Here is a 21,918-nt window from a genome sequence, read left to right as displayed (position 1 = left end):
TTTTGTCCTCTTGACTGCCTAGGAATGGTCACCAGAGAGGGACAACCTCTCTCCCATTGGCCATAAGACTTGCCATAAATTCTGGTTGCTACTTCCTCTGACTTCAAAGGAGTCTCTTCCTTTGGAGTTTGCCTCCTCTTCATCACATTGGTGATCCTTGCCCACACTAGGTCAGTTACCTCTCCCTGATTTTTCTTAAGTATGGCAGAAGTTACTTAAGATTGTTTTAACTATAATTCTCTTCTTTGGGGCATTCTGACCACAGGAGTCAAACTCATCTTCCTAAAGTTTATTACACAATACCTTTCTGTTCAAGGGTCTACACTGGCTTTCTTCAATGCCCACTGAAATATTTTCTTTCTGTTTCTCTCTGCATATCCAGATTCTGACCCTTGAAGTTCAATCTCATCACTAACCATTCTATATCTCAGGAGAGAGTTTCATTTTCCCCATGTAAGCATGAACATTCCTGCATTTCAGTGTTTCTCATGCACTTTCATTTCACGCTCCACTCTAATACTGCCAAAATTATTCTCACTCTGAAATGTCCTCAAGTTTCTTACCCTTCAGGTTCTATGATAAGTCCCTCATCTTAGTTTTCCTGAATATATTCAAGTTTCTTTCTTCTTTAACTTCTGAGAACTTCTCTTTTTCACCTGTGATTTCCCAGTGAAACATTATTAGTGGAGTTGGATTAAAAAGAAAGGGGTGGGGGGGAAACCACCCCACAAAACCAACAACTTTGTATGCAAACTCTTATACATTTTCTCTTAAAAAAAACACATTTTTTAAAAATACTCTAAACCACATCTGGTGGCCTAGTGGTGAGAAGCTGTGCTGCAATCCCGAAGGCACAAGGTTCAAATCTACCAGCTGCTCTGTGAGAGAAGGATGGGTAGTTTCCTCTTGAGCAATTATCTGCCTTTGAAAACCTGCTGGGCAGTTAGCCATGGGTGAGTTCCGGCTCGACAGTACACAACAACAAACCAACTTTCTAGCTCTGTTGGCTTAGTGGTAAGAAATTGCACTGCCAATGCAAAGGTTGTGCTTGTTGTTATGTGCCGTCAAGTTGCTAGCAACTCACAGAAACCCTGTGTCCAAGAGCCCTAAACCCTGCTCTATCCTGTGCCAACCTCACTGTCTCCTACCTACTCACACTACTCCAATCACTGAATTGATCCAGCTCATTGAGGGTCTTCTTTCCTGCGCTCTCCCTCCACTCTCCCAAACATGATGTCCCTCTCCAAGGACCAGTCCCTCCTTGCAACATGCCCAAAGTATGTCAGACGAAGCTTCAGAATCCTTGACTCCAAGGAGCAGCCTGCTTTCACCATCGCCAGGACAAACCTGATTGTTCTCCTAGCAGACCATGGTATATTCAGCACTCTTCTCCAGCACCACAGCTCAAAGTAATCAACTCTCCTTCTATCATCTCTAGTCACCATTCAGCTTCCTGATGCATAGCACGCAACTGTGAAGACTATAGCCTGGATCAGGCGCACCTTAGCCTCCAGCCTGACGTCATTGCTCTTCAGTACTCTTGAGAGGTCCCTGATGGCTGACTTTCCCAGTGCAGTTTGTCTCTTGATTTCCTGGCTGCTGGTATTAAGAATGCTGACTGTGGAGCCAAGCAAACGAAAACTGTTAACAATCTCAATCTCTTCACTATCCATACTGATGCTCCCCAATTGGCCTAGTGGTGAGAATCTTTTCTTGATGTTGAGCTACGTGGTTTGAATTCCCCAGCTGCTCCACTGAAAAAAAATATGACCAATCTCTTCTTGTGCAATGTACTGCCTCAGAAAAGCTGCTGGAAGATCAGTCATGTGTCGGTTCTGACTTGACAGTACACAACCACCACCACCACCAAACATTCAGCTGAAAAAATTAAATCACAGAAATAAAGTTGGACTGGGTACTTCATAAAGGATCTTTGGTTGTGTCATAATGAAAGTATTTAATGAAATTTAGCTTACAAACAGAGACCAAGGCCGGCCCTTCCCCTCAAGGGCTGGATCCACACAGACACTCTTACTTCCTGTTCCCTTCTGCCTCTTGTGTAGACCTTAGCAGAATTCCAAATGTCACACATGAGGAGTCTCCAGAGCTGATTTTTATTTTAGAAAATCCTCGTGAAGACCTTGCAGGTTCCAAATCAATACAGTAGTAAAATAGCAGCAGGAAGCATATTAGGAGTATATTTAGAAGCATTCTGAGAAGCTGGATAATGAGATCTTGAACTTACACCTGCCCCTGAATGTCACTAAGAAAGCAATGTTTCACACATTTTTTTTATAATTAGGTTCAATTATTTCCTTACAAACACAATCAGAGTAATTAAACCAACGAGCTGGGTTTGCTTTTGCTAATTCAGATTGCTGCTGCCGTTCTTACAAAGTGAGGTCTGCTAAGGTGGTAGGACTGCGGAGTCAATGCTTTTTGTTTATCCGAGCTGCCAAGTCCAAGTTTCCATGGATCTCATTCTGTTTTGTTCATTTAGTTATGTAACCACACCTGCACTGCAACCACCATCAATGCAAACAGGACAAGATTGGGAGGAAGTCTTTAGAAGAAAATGGGATAATTACAGTTTAGGGCAAAGCAGGGTTGATGAGTCCAGCCAAGCAAAAGTTGGTTTCCTTCTGATCTCTGACCCTTTCTTATTGTGTCATCTTAATTTCTTAAGCTCTCTGAACCTGTTGTTGTTGTTGTTATGTGCTGTCGAGTCGCTTGCAACTCATAGTGACCGCATGTACAACAGCCCTAAACCCTCCTCTATCTTGTGCCAATCGCACTGTCTCTGACACACCCATCCTGATATCTCCAGTCACCGAATCAATCCATCTCATAGAGGGTCGTCCAGTCCTGCGCCGTCCCTCCACCCTCCCAATCATGATGTCCCTCTCCAAGGATCTGTCCCTCCTTACAACATGTCCAGAGTATGTCAGATGAAGCCCCAGAATCCTTGCCTCCAAGGAGCAGCCTGGTTTACCCCTCTCTAGGATGAATCTGTTTGTTTTCTCAATTTTAATAACCTGATTTTATTTTAATTTTAATAACCATTGAGTTGGAATTGACCCATAACTGACTCTCCAGCAGGTTTTCAGAGGCTTCAATTCACATGGATTTGAAGGATTATGCTTATCTTTCTCCCATGGAGCAATTAGTATATTTAAACTGCCTGCCTTTGAGCTAACAGTACAACTCCTTAACCAGGTGCCCCCCTCCAGAGCTCATTTTAATAAAGGGACACAAGATTCTTAATTTAATTGATTGCAAATGCAAATTGTCATTATTCATTAGTGAAGTCATCAAGTCAGAGCTCAACCTAAGATAACCAAAATCGTGTTTTCTCTTGTAGTAAGTTAGGCGGGTTGAGGAATGTTTTTCGAATTTTAGTCCCAAGCATAGTTTCAAAAGGGCATTCTAAAATATCAGTAAATAGTTCCTACAATGGATCTGTCAATCAACTAAGAAATGCTGATGAAGAATGCAAATTGAAAGGGAGACATTAGCTCGTATTTATTATTAATAATCCTAGTACTAAACTATGTGTTTTGTATGCATTATCTTGTATAATCCTTGAAACTCTGAAGAGATTTACATTTCTCTCTCTAATCTCTCTATGGTCACAAGGATGTATCTACTTGTTTAAAGCCCCACAGCTAAAACATGTGTAGGGAGAAGTTTGCCTAACTTTTTTGTGACTTTAAAAATATTTTTCTTTCACTGGATGAAATATGTTTACAGCATTGAAGTCTTTGGGGGAGAGAATATTTTATATTTTAGGGCATTATGTTTATCGTAAGAGTACGGAATGAGGGTTGCAGAGTGGATTATATTTGGGGATTGGGGGATGTGTGTGTGGGATTGTGTACCAATGGGGGAGTTTTTCTTTTGCGTTTGAAGGAGAGGAGCAAACGGGGGGGGGGGGGGCGGGAAGAGGGGTGCAACAATGAATGAATGGAATTCCAAAATCTCTGTAGATGTTCACTGAAATGAAAAATAAAGAAATTAAATAAAAAAAAATTTCTTTCTTCAGAGTACACTGCAAATAACTAAAAAAAAAAATTAGTATCTTACTAAGAGTAAAGCAGAAATACTTAGTAATATTGGGCAGGAAAAAAATAAAATAGTAAATTGTTTATGATATACACTACCAAGATCAGCTAGAAGAGAAGGAGAGACCAAGTCAAAGCGTGTATCAGTAAATTAAGGGAATATTTGAAGCAAGTATCTGGTTAACTTTGGATCAAATTGATTTTATGGAAACATGCAAGTTACATGAGCATTATTTGTAAAGCCCGAAGTTGGCAGACAATTCCAAATGACTGTTTGCAAGCAAAATTCTTCTGTCTCAAGTTTGAATATATCTGACATGAAAATTTTATTTAATACAGTGAACTAATACTCATCATTTATACAAATCTGTGAGTCTAGAAACAAAAGTCTCCAAGAATAGACTTTACACTGATTCTTTAAGTGTGTTAGTGTTCTACTCATGAACTGAGACGTAACTATATTACCAGAGTGTCCCTGTTTTGTTTAATCAAAACGTACAATGGGATAAATGACGGGGCTGTGGACTAAATACCGGAATGTTAACAGGGGCCTGCTGCTTGTATTTTTATCACCGTAGGACAAAATCATCAGAAAGAGAAACAACCTCTTCTTCCCTCATTCCCAATATCATAGGACTGCTGGGTGATAAATTAGGGTGGCGGTGGCTGTAAAAAATATTCTTCTCACTCTCTTATGGCGAAAAAAGAATTCAAATCAATCAAGTGCAGAGCAAAGTCCAGAAATAATATAGGCTTCAAACAGAGTTTTAAATCTGTATGCATTGTCAAAAAGAATACTTAGATGAGATCTAAGTAGTTATAATGTAAATATAATTACAGTAAGCTGTGTTCTCAAATAATAAAGCTCAGGAAAAGCAAGAAAACCATTCAGTAAGGAAATGATGCATCAGTTTTTCCTTTTTCATGCATGGATGAGATGCTATTTTATTCTCTATATAGATCTTTTATATTTCTTATTCTAAACTTTTTATTATATATCTTATGGAGAATTCATTGACATTATTTCTTAATTTGAAATATAATTTTGAGATCATTTGAAGTCCTATTGTTAAAAAAAGAATAAACAAAGATTATTCTCTGGAATATCATCTATAATACATTTTTATTCCAGGTACTTAATTTCTTTGTATAGATCTTGGAGAACTGTAGGTTCAATTTCATTTCATATACCTTAAGTGCAGCGAAGCACCAGAGGTGATTTAGATCTACTTTTAAAAGCCGATAATGTGCATGATGTCCTACCAAATCCAGACTCAAGGACAGTATGCTGATAACTTGGGTCATGATGTTAGTATTTGCACCATCAAATAGGCAAATGCTACCAATCAAATAAATATTTAGTGTTCACAGAGCCATTTAGTAAACACGTCACTGACTAAAGGCTATCTTTGTGTGTAAGGCTTTCCAACCATTAGAAATGTCAATAGATTTCATTCTGTCTGGATCAACAATCACTATCTATGAACACACTCATTCCTTCATTGCTTTTAAGTCAGAACCGACTCACTGCTGAGCCTCCATTGGTTTCCAAGGGGACAATTTGCATGGGAGTGAACAGTCCACCTTTTTGCTCTCTCGGAGTTGCTGGTGAATTCCTGTCACCAGAGGGACGCAGACTTTGGGTTAACAGAGCAACCCCCTATCACCCATACCACCAGAGTCCCTCTATGAGCACCCATTCAAACACTCAAATGACATATTGCATTGACAAATCTGTAACAAAAGACTTCTTTATGTTATGTTGGGGTTTGGGGTTTTAAATAAGTATTTGACTCAAGCCATGATATTTTCTTTTTTTAAAGGTTTTTTAAATGTATTTTTTTATAGATATTTTAATGAAAGTTTACAGAAAACTTGGATTTCCATTCATTCATTGTTGCACATTTTCCTCCTTACTCCCCTGCCCTGCCCCAGTTTGCTTTTCTCTTTAAAAAGATTCTTTCATTGTGGCACAATTTCTTCCCTCCTTCTGGCCCCAAGTCCACTTTACTATGCACCTCTTATTCTGAAATATTGTCAAAGCCGTGATGTTTCCAATCCTCTTGCGTGCAAAAGCTGGATAAAGAGGAAGAAATAGAGAAGAAGAATCAATGCTCTTGAATTGTGTTGTTGGAAAAAAAATATTGTAGATACCATGGACTTCTATGAGAAAAAATAATTAAGTCTTGGAGGAAATACAATCAGAATGCTCCTTTGAAGAGAGGATGGTGAAATTTCTGTTTGTTTATTTTGGATATGTCTTCAGAAAGACCAATTACTAAACAGGCAATGGTCTCAAACCCACAATGATTAAAATTAAGGGCATATGAAAAGAGAATAAAATAGAATGATAGCAGAAAACCAAAGTTTACTAACTATCACGTGAGTAGGAAAGAAGGAAGGGGCAAACACTATAGGCGGATAAGATGACCCTAGAAAAGATCTTATGTCAGAGATTAAGTACATTTAACTCCAGAAAAGCAGCTGGATATGAAAATGGAAAAGACTAATTGGGTAAGCAGACAGGTTAAGATTGCTTTTTATCATAGTGAGAACTGAGTATTTCATCCTGTGAGTCAAGAGTAGTCACTGAATCCTTTTGAGAAAAGAAAGAAATGATCAAGTTTCTGTCAGACAAAGGTCTCCTTGACTAGAGAAGGAAGATTAGAGGGGAGTCAGAGGTATGTAAGAGATGAGGTGAAGAGATCTCCAGGTAGGAACTGATGTACCCCAGAAAGCGTCACAAGAGTTAAACTCAACTAAAAAATTCCAGTTGTGGTAGATGTGATGATGGTCTATGGCTAATAGTGACAAAGAAGTAGTTAAGAAAGATGGTAAAATTTGTGATTTGGCAACTGAATAATGCTTGTGTTGATGAGAGAAGATTGCAGTGGATCTTGGATGTGGTCAGCTGTTGTTGGGTGAGTTCCATCCCACAGTGGGCCTGTGTGTAACAGAACCAACCCTACCTGGTCCTGTGCCAGCCTCACCATCACTTGCTGTGTGTTGGGCTCGTAGTTGCAGCCACAGCTGATAGCACTTCTCACCAAGGGTCGTCTTCTTTTTTACGGAATCTCTTCTTATAAGGTGTGATGTCCTTTTCTCATGACAAACTGATAGAAGAATGGTGGAAGGGGCCTTGGATATGTTGACTATCATTTTTAAATTTTTTTTTATATCCTATAGGGTAGGACCAAAAAAGAGTAAGATATATGGATCTCAGATTTACTTTGGAAAAGACATAGACATTTTCATGATTAACCCAGGATAGTATACAATTTTAGATTAGAGATAATGATTTGTACGTTGTCTCCAGAAAGAATGTGCAGATACGGGATCAAGACAAGATCTCCGAAAAGCCCTAGAATAGTAATAGAAGGTAGATCTGGACTAGAACCTAGAATAACATCAAGTGTTACATATTGAGCAGGAGAAAGAACTTCTGTAAACATTCTACATCTATTTAGCACTTTCCTGATATTATGAGCAAAGCCAGTTATTCTAAGTCTCACTTTTAAAGAAAGATCAATAATGGGAAAAACATATCATGTTTGTTAAATTAGACAATCATCAGAAATCGAAGAAGCCTTCAATTAAATAAACTGACATAATAGACAGTATATCAGTATAACCATCATACCAATGACCATCTTTCTCCTGCAGATTGGCTAGTGGATTTGAATAGGCAGCCTCACTTTGCACAAAGTTGTCTACTGATTGCATAAAGAGGTGGGGTTTTTTTAATTAAAAAAAAATCAAGTAACTGAGAAAGTGATTAAATGACTGAAGGAATTACCATATCAATGCCAAAGGAAATTCCTTTAAAAATAGAGAAAATAACAGACTCAGTAAATACTCAAGAATTTGTTACTTGAGAAACCAAATAAAGCAATATACACAACCCTACACTGGCCAAAGCAAGTTAATAAAAAGTTTAGGCAAGGATTAGGAACGACATAAATATGGAGAACACTGAATTTATTTTAAAGGTGATTGGAAAAATTTGGAAGCAAATAAAAGTGCTCGTCAAACAACATGATAAACATAAGTTACTTTCACTGAATTATACATGTGAAAATGTTGAAATGGAAAATGTTTTGCATATATATGCTTTTTACAACAAAACAGAAGTACATGTAATTTTAAGTGAGGAATAACCATTAATTAAAGAACCAAAAACACAAAAACATTCATGAGAACCTGAAAAAAATATTTTGTAAGGCTGCCTTCAAACAAATTTGATGAATAGCTAGGTTAGGTTAGATGAATGATTTTCTAGGAAACTACAAATGACTAAAATGAAACCTGGAAAATACAGAGGACTTTTGCATAGGCAAACACACAAGATATTGAGAAAGTTTTAAAGACCTCTTCTTCAAAACAGTGCCAGGCACAGATGGTTTCTCGGGTGAATTATTTCAACCTTCAAGGAACAGAAACTTCAATACTATTTAAATTGTTCCCAAGCAGAGAGAAGAAAGGAAAGCTTCCAAATTATTTTTCAAAAGCCAACATCACATTGAGTCCAAGACCTTAGGATGAGAGCATGGAAAACAAAACTTGAGCTACATCTCGGTTATGAATAACAGAGCGGAACTTCTAGGGTACATTTGGGGGTGTGTGTTTCTGAGTCACTTTAGTTAAAAGACAGAGAAATTGGACGTATTTGTCACTATATGAAAAAAATTAGAATGCAGTTTTTTTTCACATTCATACATAGATATATACATTTTTTCACAACCAAGTACAATTTAGTGTTTAATTTCAAAGATTTTTCTTTTCTAATAACTTTGACAACCTAGCCTCCATGGGAGCTCTTGTGTATATTCACCAATAACAACAAGAACAATCATAATAATAAAATTTCTTTTAGCGCTTTCTTGGTTTTGGAACCTGTACTGAATGCTTTTGTAAGAATTATTTCATTTAATCATCATGAGAAGCTGCGCTGAGAGCTTTTATCCTGACTACCCCATAAGGATGAGGGATCTGGACCTCAGGAAGGATATTTCTCGTAGCTTCCTAGAGAAAGGAGAGAGCTAGATTCTAGAGCAAGGCAGTATAATGTAAATAGAGTCTTCTCATTTTTCAAATAAAACATATTTTGTAAAATTTGCATCCTCTGGCACCCTAAGGGAAGTTATGTGCTGTGCACCCCCCAGATGGGTAAGAAATCACCTTTCCGTATGATGTGAAGGTAACATTTATGCTCCTATTATCTACTATAACTGAGGAGCAGAACATTCAGGCTGGTTAAGGGTTAAACTATTAGCCAAAGCCAGGAGGGTGGAAGCCTGAAGGAGGTGCTGAGTTCAGCAGGTGGCAAAGGAGTGGTGTGGTGGTACTCATGCCCTTGATAGTCAATGTGTGTGTTGAACTTGGACCAATAAGTTGCAGAGCCACTACAATTGAGTCTGCATGCAGAGACTGGTAGGAGCTTTCAAAATATCCTCAAAGCAGCTTGTGCGTTCACAAATGGCTACCTGTTGCTGCTGCATGTGAGAGTTAAGTGCTGGGAGGAGGATGGATCCAAGAAGCAAAAGAATTGACCCAGATCGCTGCCCTTGTTCAGCTTGTGCTGTTAGGAAGGAATGTTGCATTGGACTCTCCTCATTGCCATCAGGGGCCCAGCTCAGGCCGTAGCTTGCTCTGCAGACCTGTTCAAGCGTGCGTATATGCCTACGTGTATATGGAGCAGGGGGCATCTGCCAAGGACCTAGAGTTGAAATATGTCCCAATAGCTTCTTAATCCTCCTAGGTTACATGTAAACGTTAGTTAGATTAAGAACAAATATAACTAATAACAGATGCTTTCCTGGAGAAGAAGGGACAGTCTCCTCCTGTGTCAGTCAGAACCAATTTGACTGTTATTGTTTTTTGTGCCGTCAAGTGGCTTATGACTCATAGCAACCCTACATACAAGAGCCCTAAACCCCGCTCTATCCTGTGCCAATCTCACCATCTCCGACACACTCACTCCCACCACCCCAATCACAGAATTGATCCATCTCATCGAGGGTCTTTCTCTCCTGAGCTGTCCTTTCACTATCCCAAACATGATGTCCCTCTCCAAGGACCGGTCCTTCCTTGTGACATGCCCAAAGTATGTCAGACAAAGCCTCAGAATCTTACCTCCAAGAAGCAGCCCTGCTTCACCCTCTCCAGGACAAACCTGTTTGTTCTCCTAGTAGTCCATGGTATATTCAACACTCTTCTCCAGCACCACAGCTCAAAGGCATCAATTTTCTTTCTATCATCCCTAGTCACTGTCCAACTCTCTGATGCATAGCATGTAATTACAAAGACTATAGCTTGGATCAGGCACACCTTAGTCTCCAGGCTGATGTTGTTGCTCTTAAGTACTCTGGAGAGGTCCCTGACAGCTGACTTTCCTAGTCCAATTGATCTCTTGGTTTCCTGGTGGCTGATACCAAGAGTGTTGACTGTAGAGCTAAGCAAACTAAAACGTAACTAAACAAATAACAGACATTTAGATCAACAATAACAACAAACACTTCCCCTCCCCACCCCAGTTGTGTAGAGTCAGAACCAACTCATAGCTGACCCTCTCTAGTGGATTTTCCAAAGCTTGCCCATCTTTCTCTCACAGAGCTACTGGTAGACCTGAACCTCCAGGAGGGAGCTGGCCTTTGGGTTATTCCACATGGACTTGGCCACCAGAGATCCCAAGTCACAGAAATAAGGGCCATATAGATGTTGTCAGGTGGCAGAGGTCAGATGTCCACGTCGGAGTAGAAACAGATGCAGGAATAGTTGGGAGAAAGACTGATGTACTCTCTTCTCACAGATTTAAAATCACACAGCTTCCATATTGACCCATGTCTTGCCAGAACTAATTGTTCATTTGCTCTTACTGAGTTGGGCCTCAGTGATTTTATACAGATCCAATAACATTTGATGTTAAAGAAAATAAAAGGCAAGAAACTTTTCCCTGATGCACGTAATGGAAGAAAAATGGAAGAGCATGCCTGGGTGCACACGCGGGTTGCCACGTCGGGTGAGTCATGAGGTAGAAAATGATCCCTTACTGAGGAACGTTTTCTTGTCAGACATTCTCAGTGTGAGCCTTCATAAGCACAGCCAGAAGAGAAGCGCCGTGTTACTAATACAGCTAAGGGTTTAACAGTGAAGTGGGCATATAGCACCTGTATTTTAACCAAGACTGTATTCTAACTGGCAATAACCGTGGTGTGAGCAGGGGTGGGGTGGGGTGGTGGGGAGAACTGGAGAGAGAGAGATGCACAACAAATGAGGATAAAAGAATCCAGAGAGTGAGAAAAAGAGATGCAAAACGAAATGAGAAAACAATCCAAGGAAAAATGAAATTACATACAGTCCGAGGGGGGAGAGAGGAATTACTTATTAGTGTCGTCTCAAAGGCCTCATAAAAAAGAACTCTTTGATTTACCTTTTCTGTTACTTGTAGTGGCTGCCAGACAAAATTAAAAATGGGCCCGTGAAACTTGCCAGGCTAAGACAGGCATAAAGTATGCTTCAGAGGCCCCTGCTTTTAAGTGCTTTCCCACTTACTGGTGTTTGGTTGCCAGCTAAGGAGGGGTGGAGGGTGCAAAGGGGGCTGCACTGCCCGAGACAGTTTCAGGATCTCTGGAGCCCAAGCATCCTGTTGTGTGAACGCTGATGGCTGCCCTCTCTTTGAGCTTAGTGCCCAACTGCGTTCCTCCTTCCAATAGGTCTCATGCCAAGACTGGAGTATTCTAAGTTGCAAGAAAGGGGATGTTATGGAGAAGGTCTATCAGCACAGTTCCCACTAGCAGTGCTGTTCAGTGATTCCTAGCCTTGCTGGGGAGCCCCTGGTCAGGTCCAGCTCTGGGAGTGGAAAGGAATAAAGTCTATTCTTTATTCTCTGCCTCGCCCAGTTCTCATATGGTGGTTGTGTAGCTTGGGTGCCACGTCACGATGATTGATACGCAGTAAATATTTATTGTATGCCTGCTATAACAGCTCTCTCTCTCGTCAGGAGAATGCTGTGAGACAGCTAGCATAAATAATTGCTGTGTTTGGAATCTGCCGGACGAGGAGTTAAGGAAGTCTACTGGTCTTGGCTGGGCTCAGTTGCGAATCTGCAGATTGGCTTGCTGGCTCTGAGCTGATCTAGAACAGCTTGGCTGGGATTTCTGGAATGGCAGGGCTCTGCCCCGGCTGTTTTTCTTCAGCCAGTGGACTAGCCTGGGTGTGCTTTCTCATGGTGATGCCAAAGTCTCAACTGAGCAGACAGAAAACCTCTTAAGCTTTTGAGGACCAGTCTCAGGGTGAGGATGCAGGCACTGGGGGCTAATTTTGTTAATAAGACCCAACATTGGTTCAGATTCGAAGTGAAGACAGTAAATAGGTGGCCCAGTTGGTAGGGAATTGCACTGTTATCCCAAAGGAGATGTCTCCTTAGTGCTTCAAATCTACCAGTGGCTCTGAGGGATAGATGGGGAACCTACCCGTCATCCTCGTGTGATTTACAATCTCAAAAAACCTGTTGGATGGTCAACTATGAGTCGGTTCTGCCTTAAGAACAATGAGTTCATGAACGTGTGAGCGCTTTAAAGTTTGTGAAATCACATGCACGAGAACTAGGACACAGAAAAGGAGTGAAGAATTGGAGCCATTGTTGTTTTCTATCACGTGTACTATGTGCTGTGACTGAGCTCAGCGTTTGTAGAAGCTCAGCTCTCCCTGGACACCCAGTCTCTTTTCCATCCTCTTGTGCAGAACTCTCACTTCTACCAACTCATCGTTGTAGCTTCAGAGAAGAGGGAATTCTGACTACAGTGTTCTGTGTTTCATTTACACATGTGTGCCGTCTCCACAGCACTTTATGGAAAAACAAGGCTGGTGTCAATGAGTATCAAAGGATCTCTTTCACGAAATCTTGTAATCTGGACCTCCAGCAGTATAACATCAGCAATTGCAGACCGGGGACGTGAGGAACGCCATTCATTGAGATGGGGAGCCCATTCTTCAGTATGAACGCTGAATGCTGATGGCTCGCTGGCCACTTCCCAGTTCTCCAGAAAATTATCTTTAGTCAGACAAAGCCTACCCTCTCCAGCTCTTGTGTCCTCCCTCCCACCTTATCAACTTCAGTCAACAACGGGTTGTAATGAGATTATGAAAGGCAGCTCCCCTTGTACAGGGGAAAACCAACTATGTGGTGTGGCGTGTGCTTCAGAGTGCAACATGAGAGCAGGCTGAAGCCGAAACGGCATCCTTGATTAACTCTTTTTTCCAGCTCTGCCCACTTCTCCTTATTCTTGCTATCCTGAGAGGACTCCAGCAAGGATGTCTATCTAAACTCTTGTCTCAGGCTCTATTTTAGGAATCTAAACTAAGACAGTCCTCTAACGTTGTTATTGATGTTGTTTAGTAGGAAACAACCTGTAGCTGACCCTCTGGCAGGTTTTCAGAAACATTTAATTGCATGAAAAGAGATTGCCTTTCCTCCTCCCTCAGAGCAGCTGGTGGATTTGAACCGTGTGCGTTTATGATTGCAGTGCAGCTCTTTGCCACTAGGCCACCAGTGCTCCCTCATCTAACATTTTTATATACTCAAAGAAAGGAAAGACTTTTTCCGTTTCTTCAAGGCCAACTTGCAATTCTGACTCTAGAATAATCCAAAAAGCAGACACACAATCAAACTAATGACAAGTCCCCACTGGATTTCTGAGGCTGCAAACATTTACCGGAGGAGGCTGCCTGTCTGTTTTTCATGGAATGACCTGTGGATTTGAACTGCGTATCTTTTGGTTAGCAGCCCAGCAAATCATGCATTATGTATGCAACAGAGTTTAGTGGAGATGATTGATTTCTAGCAGAGTCAAGCAAAACTGTAATGTGAAGAGACTGGCCATCTTTAGAGATATTGGTGGACTCAAACCGTCAGAGATGCTCAGACCTTTCGATTAACAGCACAACTTATTACAGACTCGGTATGTCTCCAGAGCTCTTTGAATTCCTTACCGCGTAATCACTCAATGCCAATGAGCAGTAACTGATTCCTCGATGACCCTCCAGTGTGTTTCCCGAGGCTGTGAATCACTTGGCAGGAGATTCACATCTCCCCTCGCCTCCCCTGCCCTCCCCTCCCCCCCCCTCTCCCTCTCCCTCCCCCCCCCCCTCCCCTTCTTCCTCTCCCTCCCCCCCACCGCTGTCAAGCCACAACCAACTCAGCTGACCATTCAGAGTCTCTTCTGACATCCCTTTTGGTTTCTCCTTCTCCTCCCCCTATGCTCCCCTCCACCCCTCCCCTCCCTCTCCCTCTCCCTCCCCTCCCTCTCATCTGTTTGTGAATTCAAACTGGCAGAGAGGCCCCACCTTTGGGTGTATGGTGCAAACCTGTATGGTCTAGATCACCAGAACTCCTTTTTGAATCCTTCATTTTGTTTGTTGTTATGTGCTCTTGAGTTGGAACCAACTCATAGCTGACCATCCAGCAGCTTTTCACAAGCTGTAGATTTCATGGGAAGAGATTTCTCGTCTTTCCCCTGAAGAGTAGCTGGTGGATTTGAACTACTTAGTGCGCTCAACTCCTTACTCCCTGGGCTACAAGATCTCCTCTGTGAATCCTTTCTATAAACCTAGAAAGAAACATCTTGGCTTTCTGGCATGAAACTTTGTGTGGCCCAGAAGCCAAGACATGGGTCATCCTTTCCTCCTCTTTAAGCCATTTGTCCCTTCAGTGAAGTTCAGCAGCGTCCCTAATCCTGGTTTAACTTTTACGTTTGTCCAGGCCACGGGAAGTGAGTGGCTACCGCATATGACATTGTTGTTCACAGTGCTATCTCTACTAGTCCCCTAGCAGTCTGTCTTATTCTTGTGTTTCCCCAGAAGAGGAAGTGGACTCTGACCCAAAATAATGCTGAAGTCTGAGCTGCATTTTAATCTCTATCAATGAGAGAAAAAACACTTTGTTCTTAAAAGTCTACTTGCTCCTTCTTCTTGCCCTTGCAGGCGTCCTGTTTGAAACAGCAGGGAACACAGGAAAACTAACACAGTTTGTTCTTTGGATTTCTACCAGTCCAATTTTCTCTTCATTTTGGAAAAATAAGTGTTGCCTAAAAGAACAACGGAAGACCTCTGCTTTTTTGTCACTCTATCAATAGCTGTAAAATGCAGAAGTGTACTCACCCAGAGCTGAATCCTTGAGCCGTACTGATTACAAAGATCTTTTAATTTTCTGTTATTTGAATGTCAAAACCATCAACATTCACAAATCTTCAGTAAATGACATTAAAAATGGAATTTTTCTTAATAATCCGGCATTATGAATTGTCTTTCATGTTTCTGATTTCCTTCTCACAGTTTCCACTTCTTCTTTGTGTTTAACCTCTTCCACTTTCCTCATAAACGAGTCCCTATCTTTTTTTCATCTGTTTCTTAATCATCTATTAGCCTCCCACAAGTGTATTTGTTTGAATGAGAGGACAAACATATGTTGACTTCCATATTGTGAAACATACAAAAGACAAGAACAGTTAATTTATAGCTCTGACAAATCTGCTTTGCTCCAACATTGAAGTATATTCCATTTGAGACTCAAGACACATACTGTTTTCATCTTGCTTCTCAATAAAATTTAATTTCGAGTTAGGTTCAAATTCCCTCCAGTGAATCTCTGATTGTTTTCAAAAATAAAACCAGTGAAAATTTCCATTTCAAATATCTGATACAACTTTTTAGAAGGATGTTCTTTGTTTTGCTTTTATTTTTTGTTATTAACCACTGTCTGTTATCATCTGGATCTTCAAAGGCAAAAAGCAGTTACAAAAGATTTGTGCCTCTGATTATCAAGAATTATCCCTAAATCGAGCTGAGTAAATATAGGAGATAAGTACTTTTGGTGGGCAAAGTTGCCATTCAATAGATAAAATGAATTGTTTGCCCTTGGAACTAAGAATGGATCTCTCTCTCTCTCTCTCTTTCTGTCTCTCGCTCTGACTCTTTCTGTCTCTCTCTGTCTCTCACTCTCTCTGTTTCTTTCTCTCTCTCTCTCACACCCACCCACCCACCCCTGCTTGTTTATTTTGTGTGTGCTTTCTAGTTCAACCTACTCGAGTATTTGCGCTCATTCTGATCTACCAGAGAGGATGCTACAATCTCTGAGCTGTTGGAGCCTATGAGCTTGGTCCATGTGAGGCTGTCAATCCAGAGCACGGCCAGTACCTGTCACCCCACACCTTGGCCTTCTGGGCAATAAAGAAAGGCTGTTTTTCAGCCTTAGTTCACTCCATGACATTTCCATTTCCTCAGTAGGTCTAGAACTCTGCTCTGACCAATAACTCATACATTTTATGCAATTTTATGAATAGCTCTTCTCAGCATCTTTTCTCTTAGATCTAGACTATATCCTATATGTTTGTCCATAGTTCAGTCTTTTCAATTAAAGACTTGCCTTGTCTAGTCTTTTTAAGAACTGATGTTGATGAGGTTTCATCTTTTGTTCTGTTATTAATACCCATCTCCATCTGTATTCCAATGCTGACCCCTGTCCCAAGCCTCACTCACGTTCCTATACCCTTAGCTTTAATCCATTCTCGTCTTCATCCAGCTCTTCCATCCATTTTTCTTCCCTTCCTCTACAATACCAGTTTCAGGATGCTGTCCCTTCTTCCTCGTCATAAGACTACTCAATGTACTAGCTCTCCCCCTATTTCGGGAAATAGTTTTATATTCTCTGTTGTCTGTGATCTGTTGAATCAGTAAGTCAATAGATAGAAATGCAGTAACAGTACATACAGGTGCTTGTGCAATAGATCATCAGCTAGTGAATTAGGCCCCAGTTTCCACCACCTTGTGCACCTTTACGTCCTCTTCAGTTCCATTTATGGTCTTTAACTTATGCCTCTTTCTCATGCTCTCTACCTTAGGCTGCACATTTGAAACATAAATATACACATTATCTATATTTTCCTTAAGACCTAAACGTCTCTCTCTAATTGTATTTTCCATTATTCTTAGCCCACGCCTGAGGTTGAACAAAAAATACACTTTTCATCAAATTTCCTGTTCTTAGAATTTTACTCAGTGGGGCCTAAGAAAAGTTTGGGGATGAAACAGAGATCTCCTTGTGAAACTGCAGATTTCGGGGATCATGGCTATCTTCTTGTACATATTTGTTCACAAGTGTATACTTTACAAGTCTCTGCCAGCTGTATTGTGGTGTGCCTGTTGGAGTTCACTATTAATAATCAGAAAGCCATAGGAGGGAAAAAATCTTAAAATGCCATAATAAATTCTAGTGTAATAGAATCTGTTTAAGATAGAATACTGAGATTAGTTGACAATGAAATAGAGGTCTTTTGCAAAAGCCACTTAGTAGATACTAACATTGACCCAAATGAAGTCTCAGAGCCCCACCCCCATGGATTCAATTCTGTAATTCCAGAAATGCAAATGTTGTAGGATTAAAGCAAAATGAAATATTGAGAGATTAGGCAGAGCCTGGTGCACTATTAATCTCAACCTTCCTCCGAGAGTCATGTTTCAGAAGAAGGTGGAGAAGAGCTACCCACGGAAAGCAGGCAGGCCTCATCAACAGCAGCAAATGAGCCTTGCTTTGCATGTAGATGCTAACAAAGGGAGCTTCTCTCTCTGCCCTCTCTGGCTCTCTAGAGGAAGCACTGACCTTAGCCGCAGGCAGAATATATCAGTGTTGTTTGTAATCACAGCTCCAACCATACTCCTGACATCACAACACCTGTAAATGAAATGTATTTCCACAAGACAAATTATGTAATTTGTGAGGTGCCCAGAAAACAGCTGCTGTGCAAAGTTAACATTAATAACAGCCTCATTACGTGGTTAGCTTATTCTAAGCTGCACAAAATCTTGACAGTCTTACCAACTTATTATATTTTTCTGTTCCAAAGATTATTTAAACTCATTAGAAGAATTAGAAAGGCTGTTTTAGTAGCAAAACAGAGGTATCAAATAAAAATGCTAAAAGAATGGCATTTTTCCAGAATCCTCTGATTTGTACGAATGTTCACATCAATAAATTCTCATCAATACTTGTCAAATCTGTACTGAAATTTCCAATGACTAAAAATACAAATTCCAGCTGTCCAATTTCAAGTCAACACAGCTTGTCTAAATTCAACCCTTTGACATAAAACAACTTGAAATTTATTGAACACCTTTAAGCTGGCAGTTTAAACTTGTCAGATACCCATAGAGTACAATTGGGCTGAGAAAATCCAACTTCTGTCATAGACCAGGATTACAATCAACCAAATTTTCCTTTTTAGGCCTTCCAATCAAGTTCCTATTCAATGCACGGTTTGGTTCTTGACATTACTAAGATTCAGAGGGCTCCATTTTCTTGTCACAGTGGGATCAATTTTTCCCCCTCCCCGACACAATCTAGAATAGACTTTTGTAGAGCTTAATAAGGCCTCCTTGGAGTCAGAAAATAAAATTGTTTCAATCATTGTTTGCTTCTTCCAATATGAAAATACTCTAGACAGGTTAAAAATCTTTCCGGTAACAAGTTTAAGAAAATAATTCTGAATTTTTATTTATTGAAGTTCAAGACCTACTTAGTGCCATGGCTCCATCTTCATTCAACCTCTGATTTCTGCATATTGTAGATCCTGATTTTTCCCATGACCACTGATGAATCTTGTGAGACAGAAATCTTTGAAGACAGTACCTGTATATTTTATGCAAGTTAACAAATAGTTTCCTAGCATTGATTCTGGACCATATCTTGAGTTAGACTGTGACAAAAGATAAATAGAACCAGCTTTGCTGTCATGAAGTTCAAAGGTTGCCAGAATGGAAATAACAGGGTATAACAACACACACAGATTCTAGAGAGAGAGAGAAACGATGCTTTCCTAGCATGAAATAAAAGAGTTGGATAGAAGATTTTAAAAGGCAGCTTGGGAAGACAAATAAACTAGAACAGAAAGTGAAGAGACTTAGAATTGGAGGATAGTAAGGGAAGAACTCATTCAGCATTTCTCGAGCTGAAGGAACTGAAAAGCAAATTCAAGTCTCAAGTTGCAATACTTGAGATTTTGTGGACAAAATCTTGAATGATCCAGGAAACATCAAAAGAAGGTGAGAAGGAATACACAGTCACTCTAGCAAAAAACACTTGACCCACACCGAAATATTTCAGGAAGTGGCCTAGGGTAAGTCATGGAAATGCCAACCTCAGGAAACTATTTGGTAACTGCCTGTGTAATTCCCATCAGCACTTGAGTTTTTATGTTTCTTTCTGGGCACTATTTGTAGCATTGAGTGGTCTGTGCAGTTGATTTCTCTGGACTTTGGTCTTCTTTGAGGTGAGTTGTTGGCTTTTATTCCCCTCTCATACTTTAGCTTTTGCAAAATCCATTCTTATATCCCCACACAAACTTTGATTCTGGCTATTCTTAAACACTAAAAAAAAAAAATTGAAAAATATATACTCTATCTAGATTTCATAATGAATATTTTCCCATATTCACTTGAACTCTGGGTATCTATGCATGGAGATTGAGTTTCCCGCTCCCCTTTGCTTTTTTCTCTAAACATTAGAAGATTTTGAACACCGTGCTTTGCCCTTCTTGTCAATCAGTTTTCTGCGTTTTGCCTTCTCTTTACCTGATGAAGAACTTTCAGGAGCTTGAACAGTATTCACCAATCAATTAAATCATGTGTACTCATTTGATCTGAAGTTATTAGGATTACATTAAGTCATAAGGATCTGTGAAGTTTGTCATTTTTGCGGCTGTTAGGTGTTGTCGAGTTGAGTACGACTCATAGTGACCCTGTGAACAGCGGATCTGAACCCGGTCTGTCCTGTGCCGTCCTCCTCATCTCTGACACTTAGACCCACTGCTGCAGTCACTGTGTCCATCTTCCTCATTGAAGGTCTTCCTCTCTTTGACCCTCCGTCGTTCTAAGCATGATGCCCCTCTCCAAGGAACAGTCTTTCCTATCAACATCCCAAGACATAAGGGACAAAGTTCATAGGTTGTCCTTATTAAACATCCATCGGCTTTGGAACCGTCATCTGTGGATCAAAAGTCACATCCATTCATATACTTTGTGATTCTGCAACAATTTCTTGTGTATCTGAGGCCCAGTTCAAATGGATATACTAATAATTACCACTTAAATGAGTTGACAAGTCTATACATAAACTGATATTCAATAATAGTTTATCTTTTTAACCTGTTCTTTTAACTAATCATCTTCTTGTTGTAGTTAACTGTAATTGGGTTGATTTGGTCTCTTTGTGGTCCGATGTAGCACAGAATGAAATGCCCACGGTTCTCTGCCGTCCCCACTGTCTTGCCTACATGTGACTCGATTGCTGCATTCACTATGTGAGTCTGTGTCATTGAAGTTCTTCCTCTTTTTAATTGATGCTCTGCTTTGCCATGAATCATACTGTTCCCTAGGGGCTTGTCACTTCCTGATGACATGCACAAAATAAGTAAGATGAAATCTCACTATCTTTGAGTCTCAGAATTGTCTTGGTTGTATGTTGGGTTTTTTGTTGTTTTAAATCAGCTCATTCTTCTGGCATGAAACACTCAATATTTGTTCTTCATGATTGGAATCCACAATATTCTTCACCACCGCAATTCAAGGACAGAGTTTCTTCTTCTTCAGTCTATTTTTATTCATCGTCTGGTTTTCACAATGCAGATGAGGTGATTGAAAACCCTTGGGTCAGGGGTAGCTTAGTCCTCAAAATGACATTGCTGCTTTTTGAGACTTTAAAGAAGTCTTTCACAGGAGATTTCTGATTCAGAGAGGCCCTCTCTTGGGCTTTTCAGGTTGACTGCAAATGTCTATTGAAGGAGGCTGCTGACTTTTCTCCCCTAAAGCAATTAGTGGGTTCAAATCACTGAACTTTGGGTCTCAGCACTAGAGTTCCTTACATTTTGATCTAGGTGTTTCTAAAGAAATGTAAAAGAGTCTACTTTTCCAGATGCCTCTTCTGTTTTAATCCTGATAATTCTGATTTATCTTTATCACAATGACCAGAAATACACATCTAATATGTGAAAAAGCACATCTTTTATATACACATGAGGAAGAGAAGTCTTTATTCTAAATTACAAAGCTGTGAGCAAATCCGTCTTGAGAGCGGATAGGAAAATGTCATAATTATGGGAAAGGTTACTCTCTCCAAACACATACACATGGACACAATGCACGCATACAATGAACTCACAGACTGCAAACATACAAGCAGGAACGAGGGAAGAAAGGATAAAAGATCGCTGGATGCTCTAGACAATGTGTCCACCGAAGAGCAAGAAGAGAAAGAGTAAGCGTTAATCAAAATCATCTCTGATGATTTAGTTCGTCTGTTAAAATGGATTCCCTCAGATTCTGAAGACTTGCCGTTCCTGTAATTGTCTTTTATTTTCCTAGTTCAGCTTCTTAATATTGATATCTTGAGAAGTCAGGGCACTAGTTTGAGTCTCTGTTATTTTTTAAAATGAGAAAAATAATAGCACCTGTTTAGTTTCTTTTTAAAAATTTTTTGTTGACTATCATCTAGTTGATTTTGACTCCTTTTACCCCTATGTGACATTATAGAAATGACATGTAGGGTTTTCTTGATAACATCCATGAATATAATCTTGGGAGGGAATAGTGTCAAGAAATCTGGAGAATGACCACTTGGCCAACCAAGTGACTGGAGGAGATCGATATTTGTTCTATCCCAAAGAAAGGTGACCCAACAGAACGTGGAAACCACAGAACAATCTCACTGATTTCACATGCAAGCAAGCTTTTACTGAAGATTATCCCAAAACGACTGGAACAGCACATCAAGAGAGAACTACCAGAAGTCCAGGCTGGGTTTAGAAGGGGT

Source organism: Elephantulus edwardii, unplaced genomic scaffold (assembly GCF_000299155.1).
Source record: "Elephantulus edwardii isolate Elephantulus edwardi_28Jun2011 unplaced genomic scaffold, EleEdw1.0 scaffold00091, whole genome shotgun sequence".
Taxonomy (NCBI): domain Eukaryota; kingdom Metazoa; phylum Chordata; class Mammalia; order Macroscelidea; family Macroscelididae; genus Elephantulus; species Elephantulus edwardii.
Note: the sequence above shows the minus strand (reverse complement) of the source record.